Source organism: Hyperolius riggenbachi, chromosome 11 (assembly GCF_040937935.1).
Source record: "Hyperolius riggenbachi isolate aHypRig1 chromosome 11, aHypRig1.pri, whole genome shotgun sequence".
Classification (NCBI taxonomy): Eukaryota; Metazoa; Chordata; class Amphibia; order Anura; family Hyperoliidae; genus Hyperolius; species Hyperolius riggenbachi.
In genome coordinates, this window is record NC_090656.1 from 235,025,223 (window position 1) to 235,041,593 (window position 16,371).

Consider the following 16,371-nt stretch of genomic DNA (forward strand, 5'->3'; position numbering starts at 1 on the left):
TGGAGTTGAAAATAATGATGTCCACACTTGTTTTTTGACCCTTGCAAATGGTCCCCTGGCTTCGAAGGTCACAAAGGGGTTGGCAAGGGTGTGAACATTGGGACGCCCATCAAAGTTTTGCTGGGGGGCCCCGGCCCCATGATTTGTAGTCACATTCCTGATTTGAGTGCTGCACTTTATTTTCCGGCATGTCATTAGGGTTGGAGGTTGAGGGACATGGACTCTGAAGCTCAGCAGTAGTGCCCAGATCCTTCCATGGCTCTAAATAGTCCCACTTTAGATCTCCCTTGCGCAGACTAGAAGCAGATCAGCAGCAGAGTGGTCAGCCACATGTCGAGGTGCATACATGTAAAAAAGCCACCCTGGTAATTGGGGGATTGGTATACCCGCTAGTAGAGTATCGCTAAATTACCAATGTTCCACTATTGAGCATGAGCAGTGGCTAATCCCGATAGTAAAATATTGGTAATTTTTACCGATATTTTACTATCACCTAACCTAACCCTCTTCTCACTAACCCTCCCTCTACTGATGCCTAGGACTAACCTACTCACTACGTCGCAATCTTGGCCGATAACTGTGGTGCCTTCCCCGCTAAAAACTCCTTCCACCGATATTTGTGCCTTCTACTACCAATATTTATTGTGCACCGCTGCAGCCCACATTACCCCCTGGGCACTAATATTAACATTGCTAGAGCTCAATTTACCAGCTTCGTCCTCGGTTGTCTTTAAGTGAGTGATGCAGAGGGATATGTGCTGCAGACGCATCACCTGGGAATTCATTATAGTATGGCCCTACAGGCAAGTATACTATTTAATCGTAAACATATTTCGTTCACCCACAGCAGTTTCAGCACCCTTGCCTCAGATCCATATGCTCAGTATTCACAGTGCAAGCTTTGGATTGTTGTTAAAGAGAATCTGTATTGTTAAAATCGCACAAAAGTAAACATATCAGTGCGTTAGGGGACATCTCCTATTACCCTCTGACACAATTTCGCCGCTCCTCGCTGCATTAAAAGTGGTTAAAAACAGTTTTAAAAAGTTTGTTTATAAACAAACAAAATGGCCACCAAAACAGGAAGTAGGTTGATGTACAGTATGTCCACACATAGAAAATACATCCATACACAAGCAGGCTGTATACACCCTTCCTTTTGAATCTCAAGAGATCATTTGTGTGTTTCTTTCCCCCTGTTCTCATGCACTGAAGTTTCAGGCTGCTGTTTCTCCTGCAAACAGCTTTGCCTTTGTCTGTAATTCTTCAGTATGTGAAAGCCCAGCCAGCTCAGAGGACAATTTATCCAGCTTGTAAAAGATAAGAGAGCAGAGAGAAGCTGCACTAATCTAAATAACACACAGGCAGTGTGCAGAGAGGGGCCTGGAGGGGGGAGATGCATCACAGAACCACAACACTGAAGAACTTGGCAGCCTTCCAGACACAGGCTGACAAGTCTGACAAGAGAGAGATAAGTTGATTTATTACAGAGACAGTGATAGTATAAAATGCTGCAGTAAGCCAGAACACATTAGAATAGCTTTTGGAACTTGTAGGATGATAAAAAACAGGATGCAATTTTTGTTACGGAGTCTCTTTAACTTTGCAGTTGTTTGGCTGCCACATTATGCAATGAGATAATCCCTCTGTCTGGAACTGTCCTTTAAACTGTAGTTATTCCTTTCCCTCCGCTTCTAAAGTTCCGTTAAATATCCATGGCGGTACGTGTGTTTGCCTTCATTACCCCGGCAACAACCAATATTTGTTCGGCTTTGGCAAGCCTTAGATAAACTCCCAGAAACAGCTCTTTAGAGAACATCCAATTGTATTATTTTGGCTGAACAGTGAAGACATTGGCTGAGTTACAAACCAATATCACATACAAAGGTTCTAACATCGGGAGGACAATGCTAAGGCGTCCATCATTGCTTCTTCATTCCATCCTTGTACGCATTTGCTGAATGAGCTGGAAATTACAATCCCCCTGATATTGGAGGCCAGATGCCCTGACAAACGGAGGAACAAAGGCTGTGCCGTGTCTACATGTGTTTTCCCCCGGCTCAGAGATGGACTTTATCCTTTCTAAAGGTAGTTTGGCTCCATCGTATAGAATAACCATTACAGATGAAGAGAAAGGAGGGTGTAAAGTTCATCAGTAAAAGAGGCCTTCAACCTGAATACTTCTCATTAGCAGATCCCTGTGGACAGTAGACAATTACTATTATTATTATTACTACTAATATTTACTAAGTATCAGAGCAGTGATGAGCTTTTCGCATTAATTTTCACAAAAATTATGTAAAATTCGACTTTTGAGCAAAAATGCTCTTCAAAAATCATTTCCTAATATGTTTATGAATTTGTTTTTTGCGTTTTTAGCAACTTTTCACTTTAAAATGTGTGGTTTTTCGAGTTTTTGCTATTTTTAGCTTAAAAGGGTAATTTGCACTTAATTCATGAATGGCACTTAAAGGGGAACTTCAGCCTAAACAAACATACTGTCATCAAGTTACTTTAGTTATGTTAATTAGAATAGATAGGTAATATAATCTCTTACCCACCCTGTTTTAAAAGAACAGGCAAATATTTGTGATTCATGGGGGCAGCCATCTTTGTCATGGGGGCAGCCATCTTTTTGGTTGAAAGGAGGCGACAGGGAACAGGAGACACAGTTCCAACTATCCTATTTCCTGATTACCCCTCCCAGCTGCACACGCTAGGCTTCAAATGTCAAATTCAAAATGTAAAAAAAAAAAAGTTTGCACCAAAACAGCAGAACGAGAACAACAAAATCAGAAATCCCATCATGCTTTGTACAGCATCAGGGGAAAAAAGCCCGGGCAGTTTTCTTCTGTGCAGCTAAAAATGAGGCTTGTGTAAGAGAAACAAAGTTCTGATGCTGTGAAACTGTTAAAGAAACACAAAGCCTTTTCAGTGATGCTGAGTCGATTTTTAGTCCGGTGGTTCACTTTAAGGTGAAAATTCTGGCAACTTTCGCAAACATCTTTTTTTTCGAAAATTTACATTGCGAAAATAAAATGTATTTTCGCAAATATACTTTCAAAGTCGAAAATAGCATTTTCAATGTGAACATTTAAAAGCAACACTGAATCAGCGAGGCAAAAAAGAGGACCTGTAGTTAAAATAACACAATGATTCATTTTTTTTTTTTTTTACAACATTTTTACAATATTCAGTTATAGATGATTTAGTCAGTGTTTGCCCACTGTAAAATCTTTCCTCTCCCTGATTTACATTCTGAAATGTATCCCTGGTGGTGACATCTTTAGTCCTGTCAGGGGACACTCTGCCAAACGTTGTTTCTGAGAGTTCAGAAGCCAGTGAAAATAAGACATGGTCTCCCAGAATGCTCTAGGAGGAGAATGTTGAATAGCTAAACAGCCTAGGGTAAACATCACTGGGAGGGTGGGGCTACATACCAATATACAGCAATAAATAGATACAAATCACATAAAGAATTACCAACTACTGAATAATTCAGTATTTTATGATTGTGAAACTAAGCAGAGTTATTCTTTAATCAGAGCTAGATTGTTGGTAAGAGTAACCCTTTATGTTTCCTCTTCTCCACAGTAAGCCTGCCTGTTCCCTGTATAAGGCTACATTTATATTATGATAAGCACTGGAGAAGTGTTCAGATTTCACTTAGTTCTTGCTGCAATGCAACACACACAGCAGAAGCCCTAAGCCTGCTATAAGCTGATATATGTTAATTGGGTATAGTGAACATTAGAGTTGGGCCGAACCTCCGATTTTAGGTTCGCGAACTTCCGCGGAAGGTTCGGTTCGCGTTAAAGTTCGCGAACCGCAATAGACTTCAATGGGGATGCGAACTTTGAAAAAAAAAAAAATTATGCTGGCCACAAAAGTGATGGAAAAGATGTTTCAAGAGGTCTAACACCTGGAGGGGGGCATGGCGGAGTGGGATACACGCCAAAAGTCCCAGGGAAAAATCTGGATTTGACGCAAAGCAGCGTTTTAAGGGCAGAAATCACATTGAATGCTAAATGACAGGCCTAAAGTGCTTTAAAACATCTTGCATGTGTATACATCAATCAGGTAGTGTAATTAAGGTACTGCTTCACACTGACACACCAAACTCACCGTGTAACGCACCGCAAACAGCTGTTTGTGTAGTGACGGCAGTGGCGGGTTCACTGAACAGAACAGGTATACAGTGGCGGGTTCACTGAACAGAACAGGAATACAGTGGCGGGTTCACTGAACAGAACAGGTATACAGTGGCGGGTTCACTGAACAGAACAGGTATACAGTGGCGGGTTCACTGAACAGAACAGGTATGCAGTGGTGGGTTCACTGAACAGAACAGGTATGCAGTGGCGGGTTCACTGAACAGAACAGGTATGCAGTGGCAGGTTCACAGAACAGGTATGCAGTGGTGGGTTCACTGAACAGGTATGCAGTGGTGGGTTCACAGAACAGGTATGCAGTGGTGGGTTCACTGAACAGGTATGCAGTGGTGGGTTCACAGAACAGGTATGCAGTGGCGGGTTCACAGAACAGGTATGCAGTGGTGGGTTCACAGAACAGGTATGCAGTGGTGGGTTCACAGAACAGGTATGCAGTGGTGGGTTCACAGAACAGGTATGCAGTGGTGGGTTCACTGAACAGGTATGCAGTGGTGGGTTCACTGAACAGGTATGCAGTGGTGGGTTCACAGAACAGGTATGCAGTGGCAGGTTCACTGAACAGGTATGCAGTGGCAGGTTCACTGAACAGGTATGCAGTGGTGGGTTCACAGAACAGGTATGCAGTGGTGGGTTCACAGAACAGGTATGCAGTGGTGGGTTCACTGAACAGGTATGCAGTGGTGGGTTCACAGAACAGGTATGCAGTGGCAGGTTCACTGAACAGGTATGCAGTGGTGGGTTCACAGAACAGGTATGCAGTGGTGGGTTCACAGAACAGGTATGCAGTGGTGGGTTCACTGAACAGGTATGCAGTGGTGGGTTCACAGAACAGGTATGCAGTGGTGGATTCACAGAACAGGTATGCAGTGGTGGGTTCACAGAACAGGTATGCAGTGGTGGGTTCACAGAACAGGTATGCAGTGGTGGGTTCACAGAACAGGTATGCAGTGGTGGATTCACAGAACAGGTATGCAGTGGTGGGTTCACAGAACAGGTATGCAGTGGTGGGTTCACAAAACAGGTATGCAGTGGTGGGTTCACAGTACAGGTATGCAGTGGTGGGTTCACAGAACAGGTATGCAGTGGTGGGTTCACAGAACAGGTATGCAGCCAGGGACAAGCTAAGCCTAACTAATCTTTCCCTATGAGAGAGTGTGCAGCAGCTCGCCCTACTCTAACTAATGCAGGCACACGAGTGACCGTAATGGTCGCCGCTGCCTGCCTTTTAGTAGGGGGGGAGTGGCTCCAGGGGCTAGTGTAGCCTAATTGGCTACACTGGGCCTGCTGACTGTGATGTAGAGGGTCAAAGTTGACCCTCCATGGTGCATTATGGGGCGAACCGAACTTCCGCAAACGTTCGCCTGCGGGACGCGAACGCGAACCACGGAAGTTCGCATGGAACCGTTCGCAGGCGAACCGTTCGGCCCAACTCTAGTGAACATAGAGCTATTCATTAATGAGTTGATTAATAATGGACCTATATATATTAAATTACCGTATTTTCTGGTGTATAAGACAACTGGGCGTATAAGCCGACCCCCAACTTTTCCAGTTACAATATCAATTTTGCGAAATACTCACCGTATAAGACTACCCCTCTTGACTGTTGGACATTTGTATACTGTACTGTATGTACTGGTGCTATACCGTATAAACAGGTACAGATACTGGTGCTGTACTGTATGTGGTACCCAGTATACAACAAGCAGCCAATGACGGCAAGTGATGTACCTTACCGGCGATTGGCTGGTTGTTGTAAACAAAGCCTGCTTGGATTGGTCAGCTATCCCTGTCTCCAAGACTATTAGAGTGGTAACGCAAACATGCCCCTTTCACCCCTCTGGCCCACCCTTGTATACTATTACCTCCATCTCTGCCTTTCAGATCTCGCACATGTCCGCCTGCGCCGCTTTACTGCGAGATCTGAGAGGCAGAGAAGGGGGTACAGTAATAGGGTAAAAGGGCGGGCAAGACGGGTGAAAGAGGCGTGTTTTTCTAGGCATTGCGCCACTCTTTCTCTTTTTTTCATACCTCGGGCGTCCCGGACGCCTGCAGCTTGCTCCGCCCTTCATTTACACCTTCCTAGTGAGATGCCCTCTCACCTCGTCATCGGGAACGTGTTAAGTTAAGTCACTTCTTTCCACGAATCCTGGTGAGTGTATTTTCTTCTACCATACTTGTACAGCACCGCCCTTGCTGCTTTCATACCCCACCATATGCGGCAACTGCAGATTCTCCAGTCCGGCTCAAAAGTTTCAGCAGCCACCCTATGAGACAACACCCGGCGTATAAGACAACCCCCAACTTTTGAGTAGAATTTTTCTGGGTTAAAAAGTAGTCGTATACGCCATGAATTACAACAAATGGCTGTTTGTTATGAATACAAAAACAAAAGATTAAAACCATGTGACCCCTCAGATGACATAAAGACAATCCCTGTTAAGTAATGATTTACCAAAGAACATATCAACTTCCTAAAATAAGATACGTTATGAACATACGTGATTTATTTTGGCTTACCTAACTCCGGTTAGGAGTATCAGATCTAAATAGATGTCATAAGGACAACACTTGTGTCATAAGATCTAATTAAAATGTTTATTGATGTCATTTTGATTAAAAAAATATGGAGGTTGTTTATGTTAAATAAGCCAAGTGACGTCATATATATATATAACGCACCTGCTCAGATAATCTGATAGTTTAAAATGTCACAATTTGGAGAATGTACAAACTAAAAATAAGTATAATTATTGTGCGTCACATTTTTTTCAGTTGAGCCTCAAAACTCGACTGAGGACTAGCTGAAAGAGAGACTGCCTTCCACTGTGATTCTAGAATCCAAGAGAGGGGATATGCATTATTCTTGGTGATTTATTGACAATCCTCTATAATAAAACCCCTGTGTCTCTGCGTCCCGTGTCCGTGTGTGTGTGTGCCTGCGTTTGCGCTACTTCGCATGTGCCGCAGGGACACCCTTTGGACAGGGAGCAGGACGGGCCAAGGTGGCCGCCGCCGGACGGGCGTGCGCGTGCGGCGGGCATGTGCGCGTGGTGGGGGCGTGCGCGTGGGCGCGTTAGTGCGCGCTTACTGTGTGCAGTGGCGGCGGTCACAGGGAAGGGAGGGGAGGAGAGAAGAGGGGAGGGAGGGGGCATTCCAACACAGACCTAGAGCCCATTTTTAAAAGGGCTTAGGTCTACTAGTAGCTTATATAAATGCTAAGAACTTGTCATTTCAAATCTTCAGCAATTTAAAGTTTTTAATATCATTTTTTTATACCAATCAGTAAGCATTACTATTTACAGTACATATAATTGAAAGCTTAGGAACAACTACCCAGCTTTATCTACTTAAAATCTTTATATAAGAAGAGAACTCTATATACTACTGATAAGGATAAAGCTATATCTGTGTGCACCATACATCGTACAATCTCGAGATAGCAATTATCGATGGAGGATAAAACCTACAGTAGAAGAGTTGCTATATTAACCACTTAAGTACCAGCGGTCTCTGCCCCCTTAAGGACCAGAGACAGCTGGTACCAGAAGCGGTTGAATTGTGACGAATACCGACGAATCGCCGCACATAGTCGTCACAATCGCCATCACCGCCGCACGTCGGGAACCTGGGCCACCCACGTCTCTATGGCGGCAGAGTCATGTGAGCAAGTTAGGAGCCGCTTTCATTGGCTCCTGACGCTGCCAACAATGTAAGCCAATGGGAGCGGCTTATGTTGATAGACAGGGTCAGGAGCCAATGAAATGGCTCCTGACCCGCTCTCAGGGTGAGCTGCGCCAGGGAGACAGCGGTGAGATCATCGGGAGTGACAAAAGAGGTGAAAACGTGCGGTGTCTGTGGATTGAAGTCTACGCCCTGGCAGCCAGGTAGCCATCAAAAGAGGGCGTAGATTTCAGTCACTAAGGTCCTTAAAGGGAAGGTCCAGGCTAAAAAAGAAAAAAAAAATCCACTTACCTGGGGCATCCTCCAGCCCCTCCCTGCCGTCCTGTGCCCTCGCCGCAGCTCCGATGGCTCCCGCTGTCCAGTGCTGCAGAAGCCGACCTCGCCAGGTCGGCTTCTGGGTCGGCTTCTTGTGCGCTCCACAGTCAGGTGGTCCCGCCGACATCATCAGCATTGTACTGCGCAGTACCTATCAACGTCAGCGAGATCACGTGACTCGCACCGTGGAACACAGCAGCAGCAGACCCAGAATCCAACCTGGTAAGGTCGGCTTTGCCAGCGTCAGGGCCGGATTTCTGGGAAGGCCACCAAGGTCAAGGCCTAGGGCGATAAAAATCAGCAGGGCGCTGGACTTTGAGAGATAAGAGGTCACATGTCAAAGTAAATCATCTCCCCTGCTTTGCTCTGGTCTGCCTGAATTCCAGAGATCCATGCATCTCTCTCACTTGTGTAGAGTGTTTGAGGACAGTCAGTATGTGTTATCACCTGAAGATTATGCCGTATGTATGATGGTGGGGATATACAAGCTTTTGGGAGAAATGCCAGCCTGGGTTTAGTAGCAGAACTCTTGAGTTCTGTAAGTTTTTTTCATGCACAAATTCAGAATCACAAACAGGAATCTTCTCCCTCCGCTGTCAGATTTATTACTGGTCTGGTCAGCTCTTAAAGACCTGTGACCTGTTGAATTTATGGTTTGTTTGTTTTTTCCTAGGGAATGACCACATCATTCTGGGTGCTACAGTTTAACTCTTTCCTGACTCATTTTAGAAGAGCATTGTACTTTGCTAGCTAGCTATCAGTGAAACAGGATGGCAATTATATTATATTTATTTATATTTGCAAAACAAACTATGTATCTCCTTCTGATGCTGAATGTATATATAGCTGTGTGCTTTAACATCTTGTTAGTATAAAGTCTACAAACATATACAAAGTCTGAAGAAGCCAAAGGCTCACTTTTATATTTACAGTTAGCTAATAAATGTTATCATTCTGTTTTAATAACTTCAAAACTTCCTACTGACTCATCTGTCCTTCATTGCCTTGCCCTAAGTACTATATTGTCACTGTTTAAAGCACATCTATGTCAGCAAGTGTAGTTTTAGATCTTCTACTCACATGTTCTCTGTTTTGGATGAGCGTCTTTCAATAGCGTTGCGCTGTCACCTGTTTGTGGCTCTGACTGTCTGTAGCAAGTCGCACAGAGGACAAAGAAGCAGCACATGCTCTGGCTACTCGTGCTCCTTGCAATTTCGCACTCAGATGTGCACAGCAGCCGAGGCCGGGAATGCATTGGGCATGCACTGCTTTTTTGCCAAATGAGGGGCAGAGCAGCAAAACAGAGGGGCGCTCATTCAAACCAGTTATTGCTACTCAGAGGGTTTGAGAGAATTTGATGGGGGGGGGGGGGCGGTTGGTGTCAGCTGGCCTAGGGCACTTGGAAGTACAAATCCAGCCCTGGCCAGCGTAGGAGACCGGGAGGCACCAAAGCTGCGGCGAGGGTACAGGATAGCTGCAAGGGGCTGGAGGAAGCCCCAGGTAAGTGGATGTTTATTTTTTTTTCCTGCCTGGACCTTTACTTTAAAGGGGGCCTTAGGCAAGGTAATGGGTTTGACTTCTCCAGCTTTTTACGTGGTGAGTCTATCTATCTATCTATCTATCTATCTATCTATCTATCTATCTATCTATCTATTTATCTATCAAGTATGAGTGTGCAGTAATAAACTTGTGTCCTCTCTGCATTCAGGCTCACAGTCTATACGAGAAGGAGAAGCTGGTATTCAGGGAAGATCCTCAGAGTTTTGTCACTCAGCCAAGCATGAAAGTGACACTCAGAATGGCGGACGGCCTGTCATCTGGATCCATTAACACTGGTAATGTAGGGAAAACATGTAATCACGGCAGCCGATATAACCGGCACTGTCGGCCCAATGCTCTTATTCCAATTGGATTGGGCTGTAATGGTATTTTTATTTATTTATTTACTCACCCGGGGTCTTCATGGAAAATGATTGAGGGGTGCATCAAATTTTTTTGTCTGTCCTTCAGACAGGCCAGATAAACACAGGTTACGATACGGAATATGAAGAGGAATGCAAGCAAAGAAAATGGATTTGTTTATTGTAACAGGATGGGATTTATTGATGCAGAAAACACTTTGGGAGCTCTTGCAGAGTCTTAGCTACCAATCTTGGATTATTTTAACCACTTCCCTACCAGAGGTTTTTTTTCTCCTTAAAAACAAGAGCAATTTTCACACCATGCTCCTCCCATGTATTCGCCAATAACTTTATTGTTACTTATCCCACCAAAATGATCTATATAATGTTTGTTTGTTTTTGTTGTTTTTTTAGGTGGTAGTTTTTGCTAAGAATTATTTTATTTTATATGCATTTAATTAAAAGGAACAGTGAGAAAAAAAATGAAAAAAAAATCATAATTTCTCAGGTTTCAGCCATTATAGTTTCAAAATAAAATATGCATTGATACATAAAACCTACATGTTTAGTTTACCCATTTGTCCCAGTTATTAAAATGTTTAAAGTGAACCAGAGACGTTGGACAAAAGTTTTTATACATACCTGGGGCTTCCTCCAGCCCCATAAGCCTGGATTGCTCCCACGCCGCCATCCTCCGCTGCTTCTATCCACTGGTACCGGGTCCCGTACTTACGGCCAGTCGAGCCAGTCCACTGCTGGTGGATGCGGCCAATTGTACGCAAGAACAGGGACTTCTCCATACCCTTACGCATGCGCCTCCATACTACGCAGGCGCATGCATAAGGATATGGAGGGAGCCCCTATTCATGCGTACAATTGGCTGCGTCTGCCAGAAGTGACGGGACCCGGTAGCGGCAGAGGATGTCGGTGTGGGAGCGATCCATGCTTATGGGTCTGGAGGAAGCCCCAGGTATGTATAAAAGCTTTTTCATTTTTTATACACTGGTCGTCTCTGGTTCCCTTTAAATTGTGTCCCTAGTACAATGTATGGTGATAATATTTTATTTGGAAATAAAGGTGTATTTTTTTCAGTTTACTGATTTTAAATACTATATCAGTAATTACAAGCCTTTATTTGAAAAATAACAGTAATATACCCTCATGACATACATAATAAAAAGTCCATAAGGTAACTAATTTTTTTTTTTATTTTTTTTTTTTACAAGTGCTTTATTTTGGTAATTATGGAGTAGGGGTGTAAGGGGTTAGAAATGTATACAAATGTATGGAATTCTATACATAATAGTAAATGTGCATACATTTTTACTTTTTGGCTACAAGATGGCGTTACAGTAAATTCCAGATTATTGTCAACAATAAATGAAAGTGTTTACTTTCACTTTGTTAATTAATTATTAATATTATTTAGTATTTATATAGCGCCGACATATTACGCAGCGCTGTACAGTGTATATATATATATATTGTCTTGTCAATTAATGCTGGTGTCTCGCTGACACAGGCTTTCAGTCATCACAGGCACTGCGATTGGGTTTGGGAACAAGCTGTTCCCATTCACTGATCATAAAATGGCGGGATTGCAATGGAAATGAATGGCAGTGGTTACAGCGATCAGGAACGCCGAGGTAAATAAATGAGTACGGTATGTATACTTATCTACATAAATATATGTACCAGCAGTGGGGAACTGGTTAAAGAAATCATCCCACACTATTGTCCATATAAAGCAAACCTGTGACGAAAAAAAAAAAAAAAGGAAAAACCTTGGTAAAGAGAAGCCTCTAAAGAGAATAATTCATATTGGTCTGTTAAGGAACCGATGAGGAAATACAGCAATACTTTAAAGATGCTATACTTTAACCACTCTGCAACTGCCTAACGCAGGATGGCAGCTGCAAAGAGGATTCCTTGTTCCTCGATCATGCCAGGGGGCGTGATCTTGCAAGGAGTGAGATTTTCAGGGAACGAGCGCTCACTCGAGCATGCGTTTTCCTGCTGTAAGCAAAGCATGGCTCTGTGATCAGCCTGCCAGTCATGATTGGTGCTGGCAGGCTGATTTTAAGAATAAAGAAATAAATATGTGTACATCGCTGTGACTGTCCCCTGCGCTGTACAGGGGACAGCACTGTCACTTAACTGTCCCTCCTAATGGCTGACAATCTAATCTCTATCATAGGCTGATGCCTATTTATGTGTAGCAGGGCAGGATTTACCATAAGGCATTGTAGGCACGTGCCTGCAGGCACCTGATGATGGAAAGGCGGCTCAATCCCCTCCTTGAGAGCCTCCCTCTCTCTTTCCCTATGCAGGGTCCTGATGAGAGTGTAAATAAGAGGTTACTCACCCAGCTCTCGGCATTCCAATGAGGACATCTTCCTTCACTCAGGGGCACCTCTAGCTACCTAATACTTAGGGGCACCTCTAGCTACTTAAAGGGAACCAGAGATGAACGTTTCACACAAAATAAACATATCAGTCGATAGCTTGTAAAGAATAAATGCTCTACCTGATAATTTTGCCGCTCTGGTGTGCCTTTTTTAGTGTTTTTATCCATTATTGCTCCAGGAAAAATCAAATATGGCCGCCGGCTCATATCCCTTCTGCTTCCGGGTTATAAGTTGTTCTGGATGTGCTGTCTAGGCTATATGAGACTATGCTGCTATCTAGGCTAAATGCAGCCTTTCATCTATGTGCTTTCATATTGGTATGATCTGCCTGTAGGAAGTGTCACTGATAATAACTGCAGTTTCATTCCTATGAGAATCTAGTGCACACAGAGCACACAGGGATCATATTACAGTCACAGAGCTTCTCTCAGGAGCAGCAGCCCCTCCCAGTCATCACAGCTCTCAGTATGCAAAGCAGAAGATCTAAGCCAGGAGGGGGAAGGCTTGGGCTTGAAAGGACTCCACAGAAGAGTTACTCAGCTATAATGATTCCAGGTCAAACCTCGACTGAATAGTCAGTGGATTCTTATCACAGTTGCTAATAGACTAATTAAGCAGATAACAATGAAACTAAAAGCAGGGTAGGTGTTTACTGTCATGTTCCCACTGATAAATGTAATAAAATACATGAGGGTGCTTCATCTCTGGTTCTCTTTAATTTTGAGGGTACTTCTGGCTACCTAATACTAAGAGGCACCTGTAGCTACCTATGACGGGCATGGTAAGTAAGGGAGGAGTGACAGCTGGGACAGGCTGCACACTTGCAGTTTGGCCGGGGTTTGTTGGTTCATGGAAGGCGGAGTCTAGGGTGACTGGACATCTGTGCCTATAGGCTTCTGTGAGGTAAATCCGGGCCTGATGTGTTGTGTAGTGTATGGATCGCAGTCTAGGGCCAATTTAAGGGGGAGGGGGGAATAAGAGAGAGGGGTTTTTTAATAAAAAATTGAACAAATATTGATTAAAAAAATTAAATGGCAGCAGCAATCAGAGACCACCAAAAGACTGCTTTATTAGTAGGAAGAAAAGAAGGTAAACATTCATTTGGGTGGTAAGTTGTATGACTGAGCAATAAACTGTTAAAGCTGTGAAGTGCTGAATTGCAAAAAAAAAAAAAAGGCCTGGTTACTAGGGGGTATGAACTCGTAGTCCTCATGAGGTTAATATAGCAAGCCTCCACCCTACAACAGCCAAAGACAGGGGGGGGGGGGGTCAGGCAGGTCTCTTGCCCCAGGTACAGTTTGTTTAATTCTTAAAAAGGCAGAAAAATTTGGATGGGGAATGGCAGTTTAGGCGCCAAAACCTGACCTTGCCCCAGGCGCAACTTGGTCTAGATCCGTCCCTGACAACAGCTGCCAGCACCCACACCATCATAAACCCCTCCCCTAGGCACTACATCCACAGGCATGGGGATAGTTACCCCCAGGGCAGCTTTCCGCCCCTCTCTCCCAGAGTCCCCCCATTATCATAGACCATGTGCGGTGGTATAGCTCAGGTTGCGGAGCCCCATGAGGTCTCTGAATTCTGTCTATACCAGCTTGCATGAGTGACAAGGGGTTACAAAGGCTTTGTGGGGGGACCCCACATCATTTTTCTTCATTATTACTCTTATTAGTGCATTCAATAGGTATATTTGCCAGGGATCCTTATACAGCAGTATTGCGGCTGTACAGCCATCCCTGGCCAGAGTGTTGCCACTTTCACCGGGATTCTGCGCTCCTCTGAGGACAGTCAGTGACATGACTATGTACTCTGTAAAGTGCTGCAGAAGATGTCAGTGCTATATAAATAATAATAATAATAATAATGATAATGATAATAAAATAATATGGTAGAACATTAGACTATGACTATGGTAGGATTAGAGTGTGAGCTCCTCTGAGGACAGTCAGTGACATGACTATCAGTGTTGCCAACTCAATCCTTTAATTACTGACACATCTAAGTTATACAGGTTCTGGGGATACTTACACATAATCAGTGCCTTACCTGCATCTACCTAGCCATGAAACCTGTATAATTCATATGTGTCAGTAATTAAAGGGATGAGTTGGCAACATTGATGACTATGTACTCTGTAAAGTGCTGCAGAAGATGCCAGTGCTATATAAATACATAATAATAATATGGTAGGACGTTAGATTATGACTATGGCAGGATTAGACTGTGAGCTCCTCTGAGGACAGTCAGTGACATGGCTATGTACTCTGTAACGTGCTGCAGAAGATGTCAGTGCTATATAAATACATAATAATAATGTAGTAGGGCGTTAGATTATGACTATGGTAAGATTAGATTGTGAGCTCCTCTGAGGACAGTCAGTGATAGGACTATGTACTCTGTACAGTGCTGCAGAAGATGTCAGTGCTATGTAAACAGAAAAATAATCTTAAAGGATACCCGAGGTGACACGATGAGATAGACATGGGTATGTACAGTGCCTAGCACACAAATAACTATTCTGTGTTCCTTATTTTCTTTCTCTGCCTGAAAGAGTTAAATATCAGGTATGTAAGTGGCTGACTCAGTCCTGACTCAGACAGGAAGTGACTACAGTGTGACCCTCACTGATAAGAAATTCCCCCTTTTTATCTCTTTCCTGCTCTCAGAAGCCATTTTCTGCTAGAAAAGTGTTTTGTAGTTGTAATTTCTTATCAGTGAGGGTCACACTGTAGTTCCTTCCTGTCTGAGTCAGGACTGAGTTAGCCACTTGCATACCTTCTATTTAACTCTTTCAGGCAGAGAAAGAAAAAAAGGAACACAGCATAGTTATTTGTGTACTAGGCACTGTACATACACATGTCTATCTCATTATGTCACATTTCAGTTGGGGTATCCTTTAAGTCCCAACCTTGCATTCTCATGCCTGAATATGATCCACAATATCTGCATGCCTTACAGCAGTCTTACAAACATCTTCCCTTGACCTCTGCTGTCTTCTTTCCCCAGACTCCAGTTGAGTAAAAATGTTGCAAACTGCCTTTTTGCGCTCAGTTTTTTCCATAACGCTCTTACATCTATGTATTGTCTAGGTCCAGGCCTGATCAATAAAGTGATGTATTGATCCCACAGACCATTTTATACAGAAGGCTGGATCGGGATTTCATGATGAATGTGGCAGGAGCCCTAATTAAAACAGACGGTAGATGATATATATTTTTTTCCTTTTCCCGGTTGAGGGTCTCTACCTTGCCTTCGGCGCTATAGGATTTCAATGCAACACCTTGCTTTTGATTAAGAGTGCTGTAGAGAGCGGGGAGAACAGGAGGGGGGGACTCTGAGAAGAACAAGCAAAAACTTCGCTAGCCTTGGGCAAAAAAATAAAGCACATTTAAACAGAGGCTTGTGACAGCTCTGCAGGCTGCAGCATTGAGCCGGCGAGAGAGAGAGGAGGGAGGAAGAGACGGAATCTTTATAGGACGATGAAATTGCAACTTTCTCCCACTGAGGTTTTTGGAGATCATGAGAAGAGTAAACAGCGGATGAGGGTTTTATAGCTCTCTGGAGGCCGTGTGTGTTACAGTGGAGTCATTAGCCTACTTCTCTTGTAAATGATGATTTGTGCCACTAGCAGCAGCTCTGGATGCCAGAGAAATCTGTCTTTACAAAGAAATAAAGATTACACTCTAAACATCCTGATTTCGGGTGCTTCACTGGCAATGCTGTCTGGGCTATAGAAAGAAAGAAATATACTACTAGCTGCAATTCAGTATTTTAGTTTTCTGTAAGAAATATCATCCCTCCTTAGTGGCTGGATAGCGTAATGGTTAAGGGCTCTGCCTGTAATACAGGTGATCTGGGTTCCAATCTTGGCTCGGCTTGCTCAGTAAGTCA

At 43.7% G+C, this 16,371-nt stretch overlaps 1 long non-coding RNA gene across 1 annotated transcript; it reads left to right on the plus strand.

Annotated features, from left to right (window-relative positions):
* Positions 1–1,826: 1,826 nt before the first annotated feature.
* On the plus strand, positions 1,827–16,168 carry LOC137538391 (uncharacterized). Its single transcript, XR_011024777.1, has 3 exons — positions 1,827–2,088; positions 9,880–10,006; positions 15,570–16,168. It is a non-coding gene; the product is annotated as an uncharacterized lncRNA (long non-coding RNA).
* Positions 16,169–16,371: the final 203 nt, after the last annotated feature.